Genomic DNA, 22,302 nt, shown 5'->3' with positions numbered 1-22,302 from the left:
CCCTCGTCAGTCTGAGCCTTCCTCGCCCCTGGTCAAGGCTCAGCCCTCACTTCCCTGCACCAGACTCTGGGACAGGGAGGGGCGGCCTCTCAAAGTGAGCTGGCTGGCTCCTATGCTGCTATGTGTCCGCCCCCCCCCCCCCTCCGGCTCTTTATTCTTTCAAGTTTCTCTCCCTTCCCTCCACCGCTCTCAGGTGCCGCGGAACCACTGTCCGGATCCCCCTGCCCTGCACCGAGCCCCCGGCGACCCCGGGGCCCCTCCCCTACAAGCCCCCGGACCCCTGCCCCACCAGCTGTGAGTGAAACCCCGCTCGTTTCTCAAAGACCGGACAGTGTTCAATGGGACAGGGCTAGTGTCAGCTACTCCAGCCGTCAGTACCACAGAAGTGACGTCACTTTAACATACAAAAATGAACATGTGCAGACTCCTGTAGAGCCAGTGGTTACATGTGCAATTCAGCACTCCGTGGGTTAATTATTAAAGACATATGATGTCATTCACCATCACAGCCTGTTTGTGACAGAGGGTTTTTTTCGAATTATGTGACGTAATTCACATATGTCCTGCCAAGCACCGCGTTCTCTGCAATAACGATGTTATTGTATGTTATGTTATAGTATGTTACTTTATAGCATTATATGCTTGTGTTACGCTACCGTCTAAATTTTATATTTGTGTTTTGTGTTGCTATTCTGTTTTAAATTTGTTTGAACACAAATGTTTTGTTTGTCAAGTGATTTTTAGGTTACTTATCTTGTGTTACATTAAGTTATATTTTATGACACTTTTGTGAAGTTGTATTTTTTTTTTGCTGGTATGTTGTGGCATCCTATTTGATATCACCTGAAGTTAAATGTGTTATTTGTTTTACACCCACGTTAGATTTGTCAATTTTTTTAATGGCATGCAGTGTCATGGCGTGAACCCTTGCTTGTATGTTCATAGTTTGTTTTTACTTAATGTTTGTTGTGTCTTGTTTTGCTAACTTAATGTTTGTTATGTTAAATTATTGTATGTTAAATTATATTGTATTGGTTTATTGAGTTATGCTATATTGTTATGTTAAACTGTGCCGTGTTGTGTATGTTTTTATTGGTGTGGCCTGTGATAAGTTACAGAAACGTTTGTAATGTATGTGCTTTTTTGCGGATGAGCTTTTATTTCACGATTTAGGGGGCGGGGCGGGGGGCTAAACGAATCCACGCCTTCTTTTTTCCTAAAAAAAACATGTATTCTGGACGTGCGATGGCAGCCCTTTCCTGGGCTGGGTACACGGAAGATCCGAAACAACCAATAATCAGGCTTGTACGATGGATATAACACACACGCGCACACAGACTCTCTCTCACACTCTCTCTCCCTCACACACACAACACACACTCTCGCACACATACACACAGCACACACCCTCGGGCTGTCTCTCACACACACACAACACATACACTCTCATACACACATTCTTTCTCAAACAAACACAACATATACACTCTCTCATACACACCCTCTTTCTCTCTCACACACAAACCACAGCACACACTCTCTCACGCACTTTCTCCCACACACACTTACCACAACACTCCCTCTCTCTCACACAGTCTTCCTCTCTCTCACACACACTTACACACACACACAAAACCCACAACATTCACACTCTCTCACACACAATCTGCCCGCTTCTAACCACGCCGTTCTCTGTAGGGATTGTGCTTTGTGCGGCACGTCGGAGGTGAGCGGTGGAGAGCGAGGCAGTAAGCACACGGGTTCTGCCCTGAAATCGCAACGCCTGTAACCAAACCCGCAGCCAAGAAAGGCGCAGCACTGAGAAAAGTGAACTCTGCCCGATTTTTGGAGCCCTCAACTGTTATTCGCAATTCCCTAATATTAAGTTGTTTTTTGAGATATCCCGTGGCTGTTGCTTCTAGGCGTCACAAATAGCGCGTTACTGTTAAAAACGCAAACTTTCGATGCTGGATATGTGTGGCTCAAAGTGAGGAGCCGCATGAAAGACTGCATGACGCGTTTCCCGTGTTCGTTCTAAAGTGTTTGAAATACTACACACATCCAAGGCGTTTTCACGTGCTCTGAAGTCGACAAGAGTGAATGAGTGACTTTCTTGTTGGTTGCCGTGTAACCCGATTGAAGTTTGCGCCCGAGGAGCTGTGTGCAGGGAGCTGCTCCGTTCCTCCCTGGAACGAGCTGTTCGCTCGTTCCAGGGAGTGGCTTTTTGTTTGAAAATTGGCAGAATAAAGAAGTGTACACCTCCCCCCCCCATTCTGTGTTGGGAGGCCGGGCAGGTGTGCGACCAGGGGGAGGAAACCCCATATCCTCTGGATAGCAGCTCAATTGTGAACAAGGAAACAGTGGCCGCCGTGTACAAAGGACATCCGGCCGCCGAGGTGAGAGCAGGGCGCCGCCTTGAAGAAAAGAAAAAAATAGGAACCGCCCACCACCGCAATGACGTTGTCAAAGGGGCAGGATGAGAAAAAATCACCGGGAACGCCCACCAATCGCCTCGCACAACGACGGACGCCTCTCTCTTCCAATGGTTAGTCTCCATTTATGGAGCTAGCCAATGGAAGACAGAGGCGGAACAAAGCCCACATATTATTCTCATAAGATTTCGCCTGCGCGAAACGCTGCTTGCGCAGCTTTCGACAGGCGAAACCTAAAAACTTTTCTGACATCTACGATGAACTTCCACCCTAAGGCAGATTAATAACAAAACGCAGCAACCTGCAGTTAGTTAAATAACCGCGAGAGGGCAGACTGTGTCTGCACCTTGTGATAATAAGCCCCTGCTAACGGAACTCTTCTCGTTCAGGAGACCAAAATAATCTTCTGCCAATAAGCTCCGAATTGGAAAGACAGAATTTAATTTTCTATTATTTAGAAAGTAATGCATGAGCAACATAACTCAAAAAAATAGGAGGGGATGTGCTTCCAATTAAAAAATGATGAAAAAATAAGAAATACAGAGTTTGGCTCGGGCTTGGGCTACCAGCCTTGGTACTGAATCTCAGTATTTTTTAGGTGAATGGCTGGCTGAATGTGGCTCATTCAAAGTGCAATAAAGCTAATGGATAAAGATTGTGACCCATGAGCTCCTGGCAGGGCTCGAGTCGGGGTACCACGCGGGTGGACGGCGTCCCCTCACTTATTTTACCGGGAGCTCAATAACTGGAGCAAATGGAGCCGCACATTCACTCTTTGGCCTCTCTGGGGCGAGATCGCAGCTCATTCAGAACGCTGCTCACACGCTGGCTTCTCTGATGCAATCGCATCTAATGGGTGAGCGAAGGGAGGCAATGAGTCTGATGGTGCAAGCCACCTTTCGTGACGTCACTTTCTGTCGTGATGTCAGCGTCCCCCCCACTTTTTTTTTAGGACTTGTGCCCCGGCTCCTGGTGTGGTTGGAAGCAAATGTGAATGACACTTGAATAGACCAATGGATGAAGAGCAAAAAACTAAAATGAATGTGTCCTTGTGTCGAGTTCGCGATATATAAAAACTACGAAAAAACAAAAAAGAGGGATGACTGAAAACACTCCTGCGCATGTGTATGCAAATATTTTGTTTACGATCATTCTATTATTAAACGAGGCTGGACGGACAGCTAAGGTTATCTCTAGTACAGTCTAAAAGCAAGGACGGAGCCACGCACTTGTTCGAATTCATTCTTTTTCAAATTGAAATGCGGTCACCTTTGCCAGCAGAATCTCCCAGCAGTTCAGGACACCCCGGGGGAGCGCGCGGCTCTCTGTGCCCGAGAATGAATTCTTGGAACAGTGCACGGTTGCACTGCCCCCTCAGCACTGCTTGTCAAATGCATTCATCTTTAACACTCCAGGTTTTATTGTACTAACTGGGAAAAATGAGTGATAATCCATAATTAAGCTTTCGCGTCTGATAGATCTTTTCAGATAAGATTAATAATTCACTCTTTCAGAATAATCTTTCTGCAGAAAAATAACGAGCTCTTAGTTGCTGTATATTTTGCAGTTCACAAAAAGAGACTAAATGCAGCTTCTCTCATCAGTGGTCATTGCAGTCCTTGCTCCCCTCCTCCCCAAACTCGCACCCTTCCTGGCCTGTCTTGCAAGTTCCAAAACCCTAGATTAGCCGCTAAATTGACACTGCAGACCTCATTACAGTGAAGAGCACTGGCCCGCATTGCATGACGGGAGTATGGCTCGTTGAGCACTCCTCACCCAACATGGTCTCCCCAATGCCACAAAACTGTGGTATAATAAGAACAGGCGGGTCCAGCTTACCTGTGGAACTGAAACCATGCATAAAGAGGCCAATGAATGCTTGTCAGTAACGAGGCCTACGGACACGTCTCTGTATCTCCACCCACACCTTTGACACATACCTGTCATCTCTCACCACCTAAACAAGGCATTCTTTGCATCCAGGGCACAAGTCCTAAAAAAATTAAGTGGGGGGATGCTGACGTCACGACAGGAAGTGATGTCACAAAAGATGGCTTGCACTCAGTTGCAGTTCATAGTTATCGAACTCCCGGTAAAATAAGTGGGGGGATGCCGTCCACCCGCGTGGTACCCCGACTCGAGCCCTGTTTGCATCACAAACAACAAACTGCACCTCAACAAGCCAACCTCTCTCCAAACATTACTGACCAAGACCGGTTCAACTGTGTTTGAGGGAAATGAGAAATGCAAATACCTGATCCATTCACAAAAAGGTTGCCTTTTAACCTTAATCGTCAACCTCTTGTTCACTTTTTGCAGCTCACCAGTGGCTAATTTGTAAAAGCGTAAGTGCCGGTGCTCAAAGCTCTGATCTGGTGGTTTCAGAGTGCATGGAGCCACAGAATTATATACATTCTGTGGGCCTATAAATATGTATAGAAAGCTGAACTCTGTATAATCAAAAGCAATAATTAGTTCACAGCATATTTCCGTCTAACTAAGTGTATTTTCTTTAGTTAGCTAGAGTGAGAGTAGGCCTCAAATGCTTTCACAATTAAATAAATATTTCTTACAATGTGTTAACACACTTTTTTTAGTTCCAGGCTAAAGATAACATCTTCTAGCTAGAAGAATAGGTCATTGTTTGTTTTAGAGAAAGTTAGAGTAGATAGGAATGAATTGAGAGTTAGTGGGATTTGCACTATGCATGGGGATGTGAAGAATCCTCCTGTGCCGTTAATGGTCTTTATAGTTGTGTTAAAAACTATACATTCAAGCATTTAATATTGGTTTGGAATTAGCAACCACCTCACATAGAAATTTCTACACTAAACTGGTCCTGAAGAAAGCCAATTGACTCACTAGACAGTAAATGGCTGAAACATGCCAACCTTAGATGTCTAGGGCCATTAAACCACTGGGACATTCCACTGTTTTTAACCTTGCCAAAGCACCTAATTAATAAATAGGAAACAAGGATCTGGCAAGCAAATTTAATTCACTTTTAATCCCTACGCCATAGCTTAAGCACTCCGCTTACAAGCAGGTTGAGCTCTCCCACTCACACTAGGTGAGTAGGGTGTGAGTCAGATAATGAAGCAGGCCACAAATGGGATCTAACAAAAAATATCCTGGAGATGTGCTGATGACACCGATTTACCAGGGTGTAGCTTTCATACTCTGAAGAGATATACTATGGGCCACACAACTATCTCGTGGAAAAAAACAGGATTTCTAAGATAGGTCAACCTTCCTTAGTGTGGTTACTTCAAATAGGCTGAGGGTTGTACATAAACATAGCTTCTCAGTCCTTGATAATGTTTTATCAAGATTAAACAGCGCACAGCTGTAGGAGTAAAGGGACTGTGCATCCCTACAACAACCTAGGATCCACAGAAATACTTAGATCCAGGAAGAAATCAACTGATCAGAATACTTCCCCTTCTTGCTATAAGAATCCCTCACACACCACCGTCTTTCTATAGCTAGGTACTTTTTAATAAAAAATCACCACTCCATCCATCGTGGCGGAAAAGTTTGGTATGACATTTACAGATCATGATGTCAAACAAATCCTGGCAGGTCCATCTCTCCTGTCTGACAATAATATCGTACAGACAATTGTACAAACCCAAGATTGGGACACACTAACGACGAAAAAAAGAAATAGGATTAGAGTTATATTGCATGGAGTAATTATGACCTGGTACCTCAGAGTGAATTCGGCTCCTAGAGGTTTGCTGGTCCACCACACACCGAGGATTTTCCTCGAAGATGACATCTTTCGCAAAGAATGGGCCCAGATAGTTTGGCATTGTACCAAGGACAGGCCATTTTAATCATTAAAACTGCACAGAGACTCTCTGAGGGCATCTTAGTTGACATACAAACCAGAGAGGGAGAAATGAGAGCAACAGTGACAGTTTTTAAAAACAAAAAAAGGCTAGATGAAATAAACAAAGTCAAAAATAAAGAAATTCCAGAAGGATGTCAAAATGTTTTCTTTCTGTAAAGTATGCCCTTAATACACCCCAGAGTATAATAGATATTTAACAGATAATAATTCTGACCTGTCTGTGACAAATTCATCGGATGATAGTCAGATTCCAAAAATTGGGGAAGCGACAACAAACGAAAATGGGGGACCAAGTCTAGAAACAGACTAAGATCCTGGGCAAGGCGCTGGCAAGGATATAACTACCCAACAGCTTCTCCATACTTCCAGGTCCCATTCCCACCACATGGTTCGTGAAATGATGCCATAGGGGCCCACTTTTAACCCAATGATCCCTTCTCAATTTCCAAACAACCAATGCCCACCGTTTTATTCAAAGGCCAGGAATGCAGGGGAAAAGAGGAAAGGACAACAGGGTCCAATGGGATTTAGCAGACTCACAAATGCAAACAAGGAGCATGTCCCATCCGCAACAGAGCCCCAGCACATCAACAACTTAGTAACTACCTTAACTCCTTGGCTGCAGGGTCGATTCCCCCCGCTGTGCTGGGGGCAGGGGGGCGCACACAGCGCCCCGGTGCTCATGACGAGATCAGCTCCTCATGAGCCACGTTTCTCGTGTGCTCATGACGAGCTGAGCTCGTCATGACCACACCCGTTCGTTAGAACGCCCAGCATAGGAGGGGAATTAGCCCCGCACCTGAGCGTTCTAAAGGTCATGACGAGCTGAGCTCGTCATGAGCACACAAGAACCGTGGCTCATGACGAGCTGAGCTCGTCATGAGCATGGGAGGGGTTAATGGATAAACCCCTTAGAGACTCAGACACAGGTACCTAACAAAGGCCTAGGGTTTGTACCAACACTAGTTCTGGATACGTTTCATTTACACTGTGATTTAGCAGCCTTTTCCCATGAATTACAGCTCATAGCCCATTATGGCGCACAGGACTTTGCTACAGAGACTTTAACCGCAGGCCTACGCAAAAAAAACACTTACTACCCTCCTTCAAATACCAACCCAGTAGAGATTATAACTTTTGAGAAGACAGTATATGCTGAAATTTAGAAACTTGATGTCAGCACAATTGGCAAATTTCTGAATTTGAGTAATGAAGAAAGAAAACTACTAGAGGAACTACAAAAGGACACAGAGATCACTATCAAACCGGTAAACAAAGGCAGTGGTGTTCTGTTACAAATTACCACGGCATACACAACAGAATGCCATAGGTTAATAGTGGAGAAACAAAACAATATGATCTTAGACACAGAGCCCACACCCACGCTGATGGCAGAAACCAACACCAAGATTGAAGAGGCAGAATGCGAAGGGTGGATTAGCAAACAAGGGAGATTTTATAAGAAACACCAATCCAAGAATAACCTACTTTTACACAGTGCCTAAACGCGTAGCAGGCATTTTTTGCTTGCTCACGGTCCTTAACGTCGAGTTGGCGACCGCGAGCGAGCAAAATGACATCCAGGCGAGACTTTTTCCTCGTTCGCGATCGGCAACATCAAGTGGAAAAAAAAAACTCCCAGCGAGATTCTCAACACAGGGAGGTCAGATTTCTCATTGCGAGTGGTCGCGTATGCTCGCGACCACTCGCGATGAGAAATTACCAGTCCGCGTTGCGAAAACTGCAGCTCCAGTACAAATCTATTCGAGCGGCAGAAAACAACAGCTTGCACCGTGCAATACGCCGTTTGCAATGATTGCACAGTGCGGACAAGCATCCGGCACTGTGCAATCAGTGCGGACAGCATTTTCCCTACAGCACTACGCAGTTCGCGTAGCTGGCGTAGTGCGGAGTGCACTTCACGTAGCCTAACGCTACTACGCAAACTACGCCCAGGGTTACACATTACCACTTTTAAACATTATATTGCTGATATCTTTGTGGTATGGGTAACAAGACAACACTGCTGAGTTTCATTGCATGGCTAAACAGTCAAGATAGGAATCTTAAATTTACCCACACCATGAGTGTTAAACCTCTCATGTTTTTGGACATAAACATCTTTCACGAAAGCAGCTAACTACAGACGGACATCTTCCATAAACTGCAGGGCCGGACTGGGAACCAAAACTGCCCCTGACAAAGTGATCGGCCGGCACCCCTGCCCCCGGGGGGTTGTGGGTGCCGCCGAGCTCTTTGCCAGGGCCGGTTTTCGGCCGATTTTGTTACAGGGCCGATTTTGCAGCTATGCTGCAAAAACGGCCCTGTAACAAAAACGGCCCCCAGGGGCCCAAAACCGGCCTCCCACCCGTGCGGCGCACCGGGGGATTGTCCGGTGCCCCCTACAGCCAGTTCGGCCCTGATAAACTGACCGCCAAAAACAATCTGTTAAGATTTGACAGTTTCCGTCCTCGACCTTTAAGGGAAAATCTACCTTACGGACAGTTCCTGCGTATCCGCAGGAACTGTAGCCAGATTAAATAATTCAAACATCAGACAGAACTTATGGCTGACAATTAAAGAGCATGCAACTATTATGAACACACAATCCAGAAAAACAAATAAAAGGGTAAGAAACCATGAGGCCTTACTAGAAACTAACCCAGTGCAGAGCAGGCAAAGTGCATCTATGCGAAGTTCCACAGATTGGAAAGCAACTTTGTGGAACTTTGCTCCACTCCGTGCCCTCCAAAAATATTTAAAATTGATTAAAAGGCACTTACCTGCCCTGTGGCTGCTTCCTCCTCTACATCGCCGCCCTGCTTTACTAATGACCCTACATTGTCCGTCTTGCATGTACGCACCCGCAAGATGTACAATGTAGGGGTTATCAGTGAAGAAGGATGGTAAGGAGGAGGCAGGAGAGCGGCCATGTCCAGGAGGAGGTAGCCACAGGGCCACCCCTGACATCAGAACCTCAGTTCTGAACAACCTACATCAAAGAATAGACCCATGTCTGTGACAACAGGACTTGCACAAAGCAAAAGAGGGATACTCTGCACCTGTAGCACAGAGGGGCCCTGTGGAAGTCTGAAGCACTCTCAGACTCCACTAAACTAGTGGTACTAGCTCGCTGCAAACTGCAGTTAAAAGAAATCCCTGGATCCGAAGAATTGCTGGCCATCGAGCCCTCAGAGGGATTGCCTAAATGTAGATGGGCTAGTGCATTGTGGGAACTGTAGTCATGCCTTCCATAGAGTTGCAGGCAGCTACTGCGTTCCCCGTGACCACTGGACGTCAAAGTATTGCAGAAGTCTTTCTTCCACCTTTGCGTTATTCCATCTGGAGAATGGCAGTGCATGTTCGTGTTGACTTTCATCCCCTGCTGCAAGTTTTAGTTGGGGCCAATAGGCTGCTAGTGACCACCGTGTGTACTGCAGCTTGCTAAAGGGTGCTTGCCCACAATGAGCACCATTGCTGCTTCGAATAGGGGGGGAGGTGACATCTCAATTCATGCAAATGAGCATTTTTCATGCAGGCACTGTATTGTTATTTATTGAACCGGTTTCAGCAAGTGTGTGAATGTAGTTTACCCAAAATAGTGCTCGCCAGGCTGCCAAGCTGTCACAGGTGGTCGCTGGGGGATGCAGCTGTCAGGTCTGAGCAGGAGATAGAAAGAGAAGTGCCTTTGAAACAGCAGCTGCCCGCCTCCTCTCTCTTCTGCCACTCGCCTCTGCTCCTGGTCTGCAGCCAGCTCCAGTCCAGTAACTAATACTGTATGTTTTGACATCGGGGGGGCTCACCTGAACACTGGGGGGCTCACAAGTGACTGGGCGAGGTCACAAGTGACTGGCAGTACCTCAGATGAGGTTAGGAGGACGGAGTTTACTCAGTGGAGTGTGGAGGATCTCCGGTGGCAGGACATGAGTGACTGCAGAAGATCACCCGGTTTCGATGAGCGATGGTCGAGAAGTTGGAGCCACGTGTGGATCCAGTCTGTTTACTGTAGCACGCAAGTGGAGAAGGGGTCAAGAACAGGGTGGGATTCCTGGAAGTTGAAGAACCGGGTCAATCAGAACCGGCGGCGTCAGGGACACGCCCGATGTCTTCGGATTCCCCTGTCCTGGCAAACAGAGACACGGAATGCTTCTAGGTGGCGTCAGAGATCAAATTTATTGGCTGCAGCCAGTAACAGAAGTCCTAGAAGTCATCACGGTATGAGTTCTCAGGAGACTGCTCAATCTTACAAAGCAAGTCATCCCTTTTTATGCCAAACATTGTGCTTCAGGCAAACATTCCTAGTTTACAGTTCAACCAATCACATGTTTCCACAGCAATAAGTATTGCATAACGACAAACCCATTTTACATTTGTTCGGCCCATGATCAATCACTGAACAAATCCAACATTCTTCTTTAGACAAGCCGGACAAAACCCATAATAAAAGGACCACAACCCATATCATAAATAGACCATAAAAGTAGGAACAGAAAACAGATAGAAGTAAGATAAGGCATGTTTGTGTGCAGTAAAGTTTTACGACGTCCTGTGCTCTGATTCTTAATCTAGATCAGCTAAAGGGCAGGAACTGGTTCAACAAGGTCAGCTTCAGGCAACAGGGTCAGTTCACTCAGCACGAACTGGAGCTAAGGTATACGTATACTTAAAAAGAGACCAGTTCATCCACAGTCATCGGCCTATGTGAGGGCAACCACAAAATGGCTGCCACACACAAAATGGAACCCAAGGGTTCAAAACGAAATCCCTAAATACGTAGTGAATCCATCGGTCTAACATGACGAAAACACTCATACTTGCCGCACTAACTAGTTACGGTTCGCTAATATCAAATTCATAACGAAACCATGCCATTTATAGAACGGGTTCAAAATTCACGGAACCACAGACCCTCCTTTTGCCCTTACATAGGCAATCACTCAGTCTGCGTCTGAGTCGATGTCAATATTCATCAGATCATCAAGATGCTGCTGGAGCATCATCCTATTACTCAGGACTTCTCTCGAGACAGGTCTTCTCACACACGTAGTAGCACAAAGGCCACACACTGTACACAGAGACAACATGAGAAGAGAATCGCGAAAACCATCCCAATGATCATCAGAATCTTCCATCCCCAAGTGGATAACAATCCCCAAAACCATTCAGTCAACGACCAACTGTCATTATCCACATGTATAGACTCGGAGATCTTATGTAACTTAGAAATGGCCTGGTATACTGTAGGAGCATTGTCTGGAATGAAAACGCAGCAACTCGATTGGATCACTTTACATACTCCACCTCGGTCCGCAAGTATGACATCTAAAACCATTCGATTCTGTAATGTCATAAGGCGATCCGCTTGAAGCTCAGCAGTCAAATTACGAAGGGCACCGGCAGTTTCATTTATGGTGGATTCAACCACTCTCGTTAATTGCCGTAAGTTTCTACTATTTGCCATAGGTCCCCAAAACGGTAGGAAACCCATAAAGAAGTCTCCCACTTCTTGTCCAGCGGTATCTTCCTGATCGAAGACACCTCTAACAACTCTTGTTCTGTGGTAATCTACAGCAGCAGTATACGTAGGGGGCAACAAATACGCCACATAACATGTGCCCGAAAAATCAGGGGGCAACCATGTATATGCTATATCATAGCAGACAAAATACGTGCCCTTAGCTGCTAAAAACGGTGGGGAAGTTTGGGACGCAAAAACATACGTCTGAGTACAAACACGCTTCCCTAACTGAGCTCTCGGAATCTTGCCTTTCCCTTGCAGACAAAAATGACCACGATGGGGTACAATCCAAATCGGGGGTGACCTTTTTCGTCTCTGCTTCTCACCCAGACTAATACTATATCCAGTTGCATTCCAGCCAACATATGCTAATAACTCATCCTTGGGAATAGTCTTATACGTTTCGATATCTCTACTCATATCTGTAATTCCCTTCACCAAGGCTTTATTACTTGAGTTATCTCTCATAGAACGCAGGGGATAAACTTCGATGGCATAAACAAACATCGTCTGATATGCCCATACGGACCCATTGTAACTGAATGGCAGAACCAGATAAGGAATACCTCTATCCATAGTATGTGGCATAAGACCACACACCCAACAATTAGTGGTGTTTGGTGTTGATGCAGAAGTTGTACAAAAGAATTATTCACAAATTCCGACCTTCTAATTTGCTCGTGTTCAGGTAGAGTATGAAAAGACTGCAAAGAAGTAGTAGTAGGAAAAGACATAGGTTGGGAGGTGGGTGCAGAAGTCAATTGGGAAGAAAAAACAAGATATCCCACTAAGAACATCGTTATGCTAAGTAACATTAAAAGACATGTTATCAAAAACATTTGCTACTCATTAGTTTACAAAGTTTCATTTTCAAGTTCTTTTTCTCGGCGGCTCTCTCAATCTCAAAAAACTCCATCCTCTAACCGATGCCGTTGACGGCGGTTGGTTTTCTTCTGCTAAAGAACGCTTCTGTCAGCCCAGGGAACTCCCTTAGACCAACCAGAACCGTCGACCTTGCGTCTTCGGCTGCACTCTCTAGTCTTTTCACTGTGACCCTACAGCTGAACCCGGATGGTGGTTCACAAAAATATACCAAAAAAGTTTCTTGGCTGAGACAGTTCAGTTCCAAAAAAAATCAAAAAGGAATTGCTCCTTTTATTAGTTCATTGTCCCTAGGTCGTAGATTATAACGGTCTTTTCCAGGCTTCGTTTGACTTCAGAATAATAGTTCAGGTTCAGTGGTGTCCAATCTTAAATGTGGAGGCACAGCAGCTTGTAGAACTTCATCATCCTCACGTTCAGACCTTGTCCATGTCAAATGAGCATCACTAAATGGAATGAATCTAGGGACCTTCTCACAATCAAAATCAGCTTTACCATCCCTTACCCACTGATCATATGGCAAAGGCAAAGGAACTTTTTTACAATGGGTGGCATGCACCCAGTTCTTTGTGCCTGCTACTCTAACAGCGGTTCTAGTAACCAACAAAATCAGATAGGGGCCGGTCCATCGAGGCTGCAAGTTCTTGGTACGCTGAAAATTCTTCACAAGTATGTACTGTCCAGGTTCAAGTACGTGGCCTGGATCTGTAGTGACTGTCGGCAGAGTGTCATAGACCTGTTGGTGGAGAACACGTAATTTAGCAGTCAAGTCATGTAAGTAATCCACCAACATAGGGTATTCAATACTGCTGTATTCTTTCGGACGAGGCACTCCCCAAACATTCGCTGGACGACCAAACACAACTTCATACGGACTAAGTCCCACTCTAGAATGTACAGTCGTCCTTGTTGACAAAAGAGCCAACGGCAAGGCATCTGGCCATGTAAGACCAGTGCTCGCTTGTACTTTAGCCAATTTTGGCTTAAGCGTACCATTGTAACATTCAACAAGTCCAGCAGACTGGGGGTGATTCGCTGCGAGGAACTTTTGGTTAATTCCTAATCCAGAGCATACTTTCTTCATGATCTGACCCACAAATTCACTCCCATTGTCCGACCATACAATTCTCGGCAATCCATACCTAGGGAAATACTCTCTCAACAAAACCTTGGCTGTAGACAAGGCAGTATTATCTTTTAGGGGGTAAGCCTCTATCCATCTAGAAAAGGCGCAAACAACCACAAGAACGTATTTTAGGTTGTTGCATCTCTCCATGTGAATATAATCTAACTGTATCACCTCAAACGGATACAGCGGAGGAGCAAAATGACCAGCTGGAGTTGGAATTGCCTTACCAGGATTATATTGCAGACAAATCATACAATGTTTCACCACGTTCTCTGCACATTTCGGGATTCCAGCATTCTGCCAAACTGGAGCCAACAACTTGCATATCCCTTTCGAACTTATATGAGCCAATCCATGAGCCATTGTAACCACTGGGAGCACATACACATCTTGCAACAACCATTGCTGGTGTTCCGACAACTCAATCCAACAACCTGTAGAATCCAACATACCCGTACTCTCTCTCCATACATTCATTTCCTTTTCTGTAGCTTCAGCCTGAATCATCTTCACACTTTCTATCGTGTCTTCACACATTCCACCAGCCATAACCCAATTAGCTGGGCCTGCAACATACATACGGCTCATCACATCCTTCGCTGTTTCCTTTGCAACTTCATCCGCAAACACATTCCCTCGACCAACATCGTCCACAACTTTCTTATGCGCACTACATTTCACAATTGCAATCTGCTTTGGGAGAGTGAGAGATTCCAAAAGTTCATTCACTAACTGCCCATGCTGAATTTTCGTCCCATGGGAAGTAAGGAACCCACGCTCTCTCCACAAACGCCCAAAACTGTGAGCAACACCAAACGCAAACTGACTATCGGGGAGAGGCTATAGTAATACCAATCTTTAAAAAAGGAGACAGGCACTTGCCATCGTGCTACAGGCCCATATCCCTCCTCGACACCTTAATGAAAATTGTTGGACGCATAATCCTGAAAAGATTAACCACCTGGATAGAGGAGAAAGATATACTCTCGAAACTACAATATGGTTTCCGGTCTGGCAGAGGTACAATTGAACAGGTCCTCAATTTACATCTAATCAAGTCAAAATACATCGACACCAAAAGGCACAGTCTCTATATAACATACATAGATCTCACTTCAGCATTCGACTGTGTCCTGCATGACCAACTATGGGACATCTTAAACCATTTCGGGATGGATCCGTCAATCCTTCTTTTCATTAGGGCCTTGTACCGTGAAGCAGGAGCCAGAGTGAGATACGGACTGAGGGGAGAGTGCTCGCCACGATTTAACATCAATAGAGGGGTTAGACAGGGGTGCATTCTGGCTCCCCTGCTTTTCTCCCTTTATATAAACGCGATCGGCGAGCATCTCAAAACCATCGAGTGTGACTTCCCTAAAATAGGAGGTCAACCGATTCCAATCCTGCTTTACGCAGATGACGCTGCAATTCTATCCCGGACCAGAATGGGCCTACAAAAGGCAGTATCAGCTTTCACGACTTTCATGAATGACAGGGGCCTCAAAGTGAACATAGCAAAATCGTACACCATGCTATGTAACAAAAGACAAAAAAAAAACCATGCCCCATCTTTATTGAGGACCAAAGATTGGAGACAGTGGAGGCCTTTACATATTTGGGAATCTGTCTACACAGAAAGCTATCCTGGAAAGCGGCAATAGAGAAGAGGAAACTTGCTTATAGGAGAGCGATTGGAGGTCTCCGGGATTTTGCAGGAAAGATAGGGGGCAGACCGGTTAAACAACTACTAACTATATATAAAGCTAAATGTGCATCTACCGCTATCTACGGGGCTGGCCTCTGGGGCGTAGACAAAAATATCTCACAGATACAAACTCTGGAAAATCAATTTTTAAGGTATCTTCTCGCCGCCTCAAAGGCAACCTCTGTATATAAAATGCACATCGAACTGGATCTCCCGTACATAACAGATACTATAAAAACTGAACCCCCCCTTCTCTGGCATAAAATTTGGACTACCCCTGAGACTGCTTTTAATAGAGAGGTGCTACAAGACATTTTTAACTTGGAAGGGGCTAAACATTTCAATCAATCTAATTGGCTGAATTATGTGAGAAATTTCTTCTTTGAGATTGGGCACCAAGAGTGGTTCATAGATCCCTCGTCACTAGAAAATATCTCGCGAAAACACCTGAGAAAGAATTTAATGGCCCATCTGGAAACAGTCAGATGGAACAAACAAAAACTTTCTGACACCATCCTGGCATATCAAAGGGTGACACCTCACAAGGGGCTCCAACCATATCTATCATCAGATTTTCCGTGCTACTCAAGGATGTTACTCACCAGATTTAGAATGGGCTCTTTTTATCGATACGTAACATTCCCAAAATGCAATGACTGGTCACGGATCACCTCTTTCTGTCCCTGTGACACTACCTCACAACAATCTAATATTCACACCATCCTCTTCTGCAAGTTTTACCGGATTTTGAGAAAAGCCCTATTATTACCCTTACTAAAGAGATGGAATATCAGGACATGTAAAACTGCTTTCGAGCGTCTACAGGAACTTGAAGATAAGGAGGTGACAACCAAAATGGAACAGTTCTTAAAATTAGTGATAAAATTTAGGAAAACTTTAGATTGAAATTGGAGATAGTGATTACTCCTATTTGTTTTTTATCTGTTTTTTACGTAGACTTTTTAACTTTCCCTGAATCTTTGTATGAAATTTTTAATTGAAATATACTTAATCATTTGTTATATAAATGCATTTTTTTAACTATGTATATTAAGGTATGCTTATATGATATTTGTCTAAATATCGAATAAAGCTTATTTTGAACCTTTGAACCTTTGACTATCGGTATATACATTCACTCGCTTTCCTTCCGACAACACACACGCTCTAGTCAATGCAATCAGCTCTGCTGCTTGCGCAGAATTATGTGGTATGCGTGCTGTCTCAACAACTGTATTTAAAGTTGTGATAGCATACGCTGCAGTCGTTTCACCATTCGGAAGCTTAAAACACGAACCATCAACCCACAGCGTACCATCAACATTATCAAAAGGAGTGCCCTAAGATCCACTCTAGCTTTTGTTTCTTCCTCTGTACGAAGAAACAATCATGCTGTTCTTGAGCATCTGTCTCTGTAGAGATCGGCAACAACGTAGCTGGATTCAACACGTTACATCTCCTAATATGAACATGGCTAGCCAACAGTGTCAACTCGTAACCTGAAAGACGTGCACTAGTAAGGTGCTGTGTCTTAGTCCTGTTTAATAAGGTATCCACTGCATGCGGAACCATCACAAGCAACGTATTATCCAATACCAGACCAGCAGACTGTCGGATAGAAACGGCAGCTGTGGCTGTAGCTCTCAAACAACTCGGCAATGCTTTAGCAACTGGGTCTAACGTCGCTGAGAAATACGCGCATGGACGCTGCTTGTCCCCAAAAGATTGTGTCAACACTGACAACGCACATCCTTCTCTCTCGTGCACGTACAACGTAAAGGGCTTGCTATAGTCTGGAGTACCCAACACAGGAGTCGAACACAACGCATCACGTAATTCAGAAAAACTTTTCTGGCATTCATCAGACCAGGGAAGAGGATACGGAGTATCTTTCGTTGTCAATGCTAACAGAGGTTTCGCCAACAGTGAAAAGTTGGGGATCCATTGCCTACAATACGACGTAATACCCAAAAAAGCACAAACTTCTCTCTGTGTGGATGGCACACTCATTTGCGCAATCGCTTGAATTCTTTCTGGGGTCAATCGCCTTCCCTCCTTCGACAAGAGATGACCTAAGTAGGTTACTTCTTGGCGGCAATATTGCAACTTTGAAGGTGACACTTTATGGTGAAGGTCAGACAAATACCGCAGCAACGAAAGAGTAGCCTCTTTACAAATCTTTTCCTCATCAGGAGCAATCAACAAATCATCAACGTATTGAATAAGAGTAGCACCAGCAGGCAACACAAAACCATCAAGGTGAGTTTTCAACGCTTGACTATAGATTGAAGGACTTTCACAATAACCTTGGTGAGCTCTCTTAAATCGGAAGCTTCGTCCTCCTAAAGAGAAGCCGAAAATATCCCTACTCTCCTCAGCGATCGGAATGCTAAAGAAAGCATTCTTCAAGTCAATGACAGAAAACCTGGCTGCCGAAGCAGGAATCAACGTCAACAATGCAGTAATATCAGGTACCACGGGAAACTGTGGCACGACGATCTTATTGACCTCTCGAAGATCGATCACAAACCGATACACAGGTGGCTTAGAAGCATCAGTACGCTTGAGAACAGGCAAAACAGGACTGTTACACACATTTCCTCTCGTTTCTTCAACTACACCCTTCTCAACCAGATCCTAGACAATCGCCAAAAGAGCTCTCTCACCATCGCTCGATATTTTATACTAGGGAATACGAGGTAGCTTAGCATTAGTTTTAAGGGTAACAACATACGGTGGAATCTGCAAAAGACCAACATCATTTGGACCCGTAGCCCAAAGCGTATCAGGAAGAGAACGCAATTCCAGTGGCAAACAATCTTTAGACAAATACATTGGAGAAATCACTTTCTTACCAAGAGTGAGCTGTACTCCCGAAGGAGAACAATGCAATGTCGCATACAATCTTTTCAGCAAGTCCAATCCTAACAGATTCTCATTACAACCAGTCGTTAGAATAAGTGGAGCTTCCAATTCACAAGGGCCAATGGAAAGGGACAAAGGACTAGAAACTGGGTTACAAACTGGGGCGCCTGAAAATCCTACGGAAACATTAGTTAAGCCAGACAAAGGTGCGCCAGGGAGTTTAGAATGCATAATAGAACTCTTTGTCGCACCAGTATCCAAAAGAAAAGGCTCTACTACACCTGATGTAATTACTTCAACATAAGGTCCACTCTGACCTACTGGAACTGACACTACCCCCTCTCTTTGCCCATGGCTGTCCTAGCTATCATTATAGCCAACACTCTCACCTTCGACGCAGTAATCCTCAACATAATACTGGGCAGACTGTCCACTCGGAGCATTCTGTCTGTCAAAATAATTCGCAGAATTCTGTAGGGAAGAGGAACGCTCATTCTGGGGAATCACACCACGACCTCTTCCTCTAGGCGCTTGCTGAAAACCACCACAACCTCTCTGACCTGGTACACCATTCGCACGCTGTAACAGAGCCGGGCAACTATTCTTGAAATGACCTTCTCTACAATAAGCACACTGATTAGGGCCAGGAAAGAATCGCTGAACATAGGGCTCAGGTTTCTGTAACAATCTCTGAAATTGCGGAGGTTGCTGAAACTGAGGCTGATTCTGACAAGGCGGATAAGCTTGCTGCAAAAGAACTTTCGTCTTTAAATCTTTCGTTTTCTTCTCCGCTTTATCCTTCTCATCTTTATCCCTATTCTCGTAATATTGGGCAGTAGCCAATATCTGGGCCGACGAAGAAACGGCCCATGAACTCTCAGAAACTTTCAACTTATTGGAAAGTTCGGGAAGCAAGTTAAAGACAAATTTATCCACGAACAACCTTTGATCACCTTCCGTACTCATATCCTGACCACTGTGATCATTAAACGTCTCTTCAAACCTAGTGAAGAAATCAGACACACTCTCGTCTTTCTTCTGCTTACATGCTGCTAACTTATCCCAATTCACTCGTAACGCAGGCATCATCGTTTTCATCAAAGTAATAATTCTACCTGGCAGTTCTGAAACCAAAGGTTCAGGTTTAGCACCTCCCTCTTGTCTACCATCTGCAGCAATAATATTCGCCCAAGTATCTCCTAATTCTGCTGCATGATTCTCATGACGAATCAACAAATCATCAACGTATTGAATAAGAGTAGCACCAGCAGGCAACACAAAACCATCAAGGTGAGTTTTCAACGCTTGACTATAGATTGAAGGACTTTCACAATAACCTTGGTGAGCTCTCTTAAATCGGAAGCTTCGTCCTCCTAAAGAGAAGCCGAAAATATCCCTACTCTCCTCAGCGATCGGAATGCTAAAGAAAGCATTCTTCAAGTCAATGACAGAAAACCTGGCTGCCGAAGCAGGAATCAACGTCAACAATGCAGTAATATCAGGTACCACGGGAAACTGTGGCACGACGATCTTATTGACCTCTCGAAGATCGATCACAAACCGATACACAGGTGGCTTAGAAGCATCAGTACGCTTGAGAACAGGCAAAACAGGACTGTTACACACATTTCCTCTCGTTTCTTCAACTACACCCTTCTCAACCAGATCCTAGACAATCGCCAAAAGAGCTCTCTCACCATCGCTCGATATTTTATACTAGGGAATACGAGGTAGCTTAGCATTAGTTTTAAGGGTAACAACATACGGTGGAATCTGCAAAAGACCAACATCATTTGGACCCGTAGCCCAAAGCGTATCAGGAAGAGAACGCAATTCCAGTGGCAAACAATCTTTAGACAAATACATTGGAGAAATCACTTTCTTACCAAGAGTGAGCTGTACTCCCGAAGGAGAACAATGCAATGTCGCATACAATCTTTTCAGCAAGTCCAATCCTAACAGATTCTCATTACAACCAGTCGTTAGAATAAGTGGAGCTTCCAATTCACAAGGGCCAATGGAAAGGGACAAAGGACTAGAAACTGGGTTACAAACTGGGGCGCCTGAAAATCCTACGGAAACATTAGTTAAGCCAGACAAAGGTGCGCCAGGGAGTTTAGAATGCATAATAGAACTCTTTGTCGCACCAGTATCCAAAAGAAAAGGCTCTACTACACCTGATGTAATTACTTCAACATAAGGTCCACTCTGACCTACTGGAACTGACACTACCCCCTCTCTTTGCCCATGGCTGTCCTAGCTATCATTATAGCCAACACTCTCACCTTCGACGCAGTAATCCTCAACATAATACTGGGCAGACTGTCCACTCGGAGCATTCTGTCTGTCAAAATAATTCGCAGAATTCTGTAGGGAAGAGGAACGCTCATTCTGGGGAATCACACCACGACCTCTTCCTCTAGGCGCTTGCTGAAAACCACCACAACCTCTCTGACCTGGTACACCATTCGCACGCTGTAACAGAGCCGGGCAACTATTCTTGAAATGACCTTCTCTACAATAAGCACACTGATTAGGGCCAGGAAAGAATCGCTGAACATAGGGCTCAGGTTTCTGTAACAATCTCTGAAATTGCGGAGGTTGCTGAAACTGAGGCTGATTCTGACAAGGCGGATAAGCTTGCTGCAAAAGAACTTTCGTCTTTAAATCTTTCGTTTTCTTCTCCGCTTTATCCTTCTCATCTTTATCCCTATTCTCGTAATATTGGGCAGTAGCCAATATCTGGGCCGACGAAGAAACGGCCCATGAACTCTCAGAAACTTTCAACTTATTGGAAAGTTCGGGAAGCAAGTTAAAGACAAATTTATCCACGAACAACCTTTGATCACCTTCCGTACTCATATCCTGACCACTGTGATCATTAAACGTCTCTTCAAACCTAGTGAAGAAATCAGACACACTCTCGTCTTTCTTCTGCTTACATGCTGCTAACTTATCCCAATTCACTCGTAACGCAGGCATCATCGTTTTCATCAAAGTAATAATTCTACCTGGCAGTTCTGAAACCAAAGGTTCAGGTTTAGCACCTCCCTCTTGTCTACCATCTGCAGCAATAATATTCGCCCAAGTATCTCCTAATTCTGCTGCATGATTCTCATGACGAATCTTCGCCCACAAAGGTTTATTTATTTATTTATTTAGAAGTTTTCTATAGCGCTAACAAGACCCGAAGGTATCAGAGCGCTTCACAGTAGTGGGCATGAAAAAGAGAACAACATGAAACAAACCCAATAAAAGCAATCGCCGAGAGACAATTTGGAAAGAAGAAAAGTTCGGACAGCAGGGCTTCAAGGTTGCGGAACTACATTACCCATCAACATATCTATGTCAGCTAGATTCAAGATACATGCTTCTACTGTCTGAGACAACTCTTTGTAATAACCAGCAGGATTCTTACGAAGGTCAGGTAAGGTCTGCTTAAGAGCCAAGACCTCTGATCTCTTCCAAGGAACATGTACCCATATTCGCTGAAAATGCGCCGGAGCGGCAACAATACCCAGATTTACATTAGCCTGAACTGCTTCCTTCCATACAGAAGGAACTTCTCTCATTGGATACTGTCTCGCTTTTCTCCTAACAGAGGAATCAGGTTTGTACAATGTCTGAGGCGGAAGTCTAGACCTAAAAGCCAGTATCGTCTCTACGGCGTCTGTAATATCAGATTCCACTATCATCCCTTTAGCAAAATCCGACTGAACATCAAGTAGTTCCTGCGGGATCAAACCCAAATCATTATCTTCCCATTCCTGACGCAGAAACATACACATCACATTAAAAACATACCTTTGCTTAGGCGGTTCCCACTGAAAGAAAACATCCATAACTGCTGGCAAATCATATCTTGAAGCATTTATAATCCATCTACGAGCCAACAAATCCAACACAGCCCGTTCC

This window comes from Lissotriton helveticus, chromosome 4_1 (assembly GCF_964261635.1).
Source record: "Lissotriton helveticus chromosome 4_1, aLisHel1.1, whole genome shotgun sequence".
In the NCBI taxonomy this organism is placed as follows: Eukaryota; Metazoa; Chordata; class Amphibia; order Caudata; family Salamandridae; genus Lissotriton; species Lissotriton helveticus.
Note: the sequence above shows the minus strand (reverse complement) of the source record.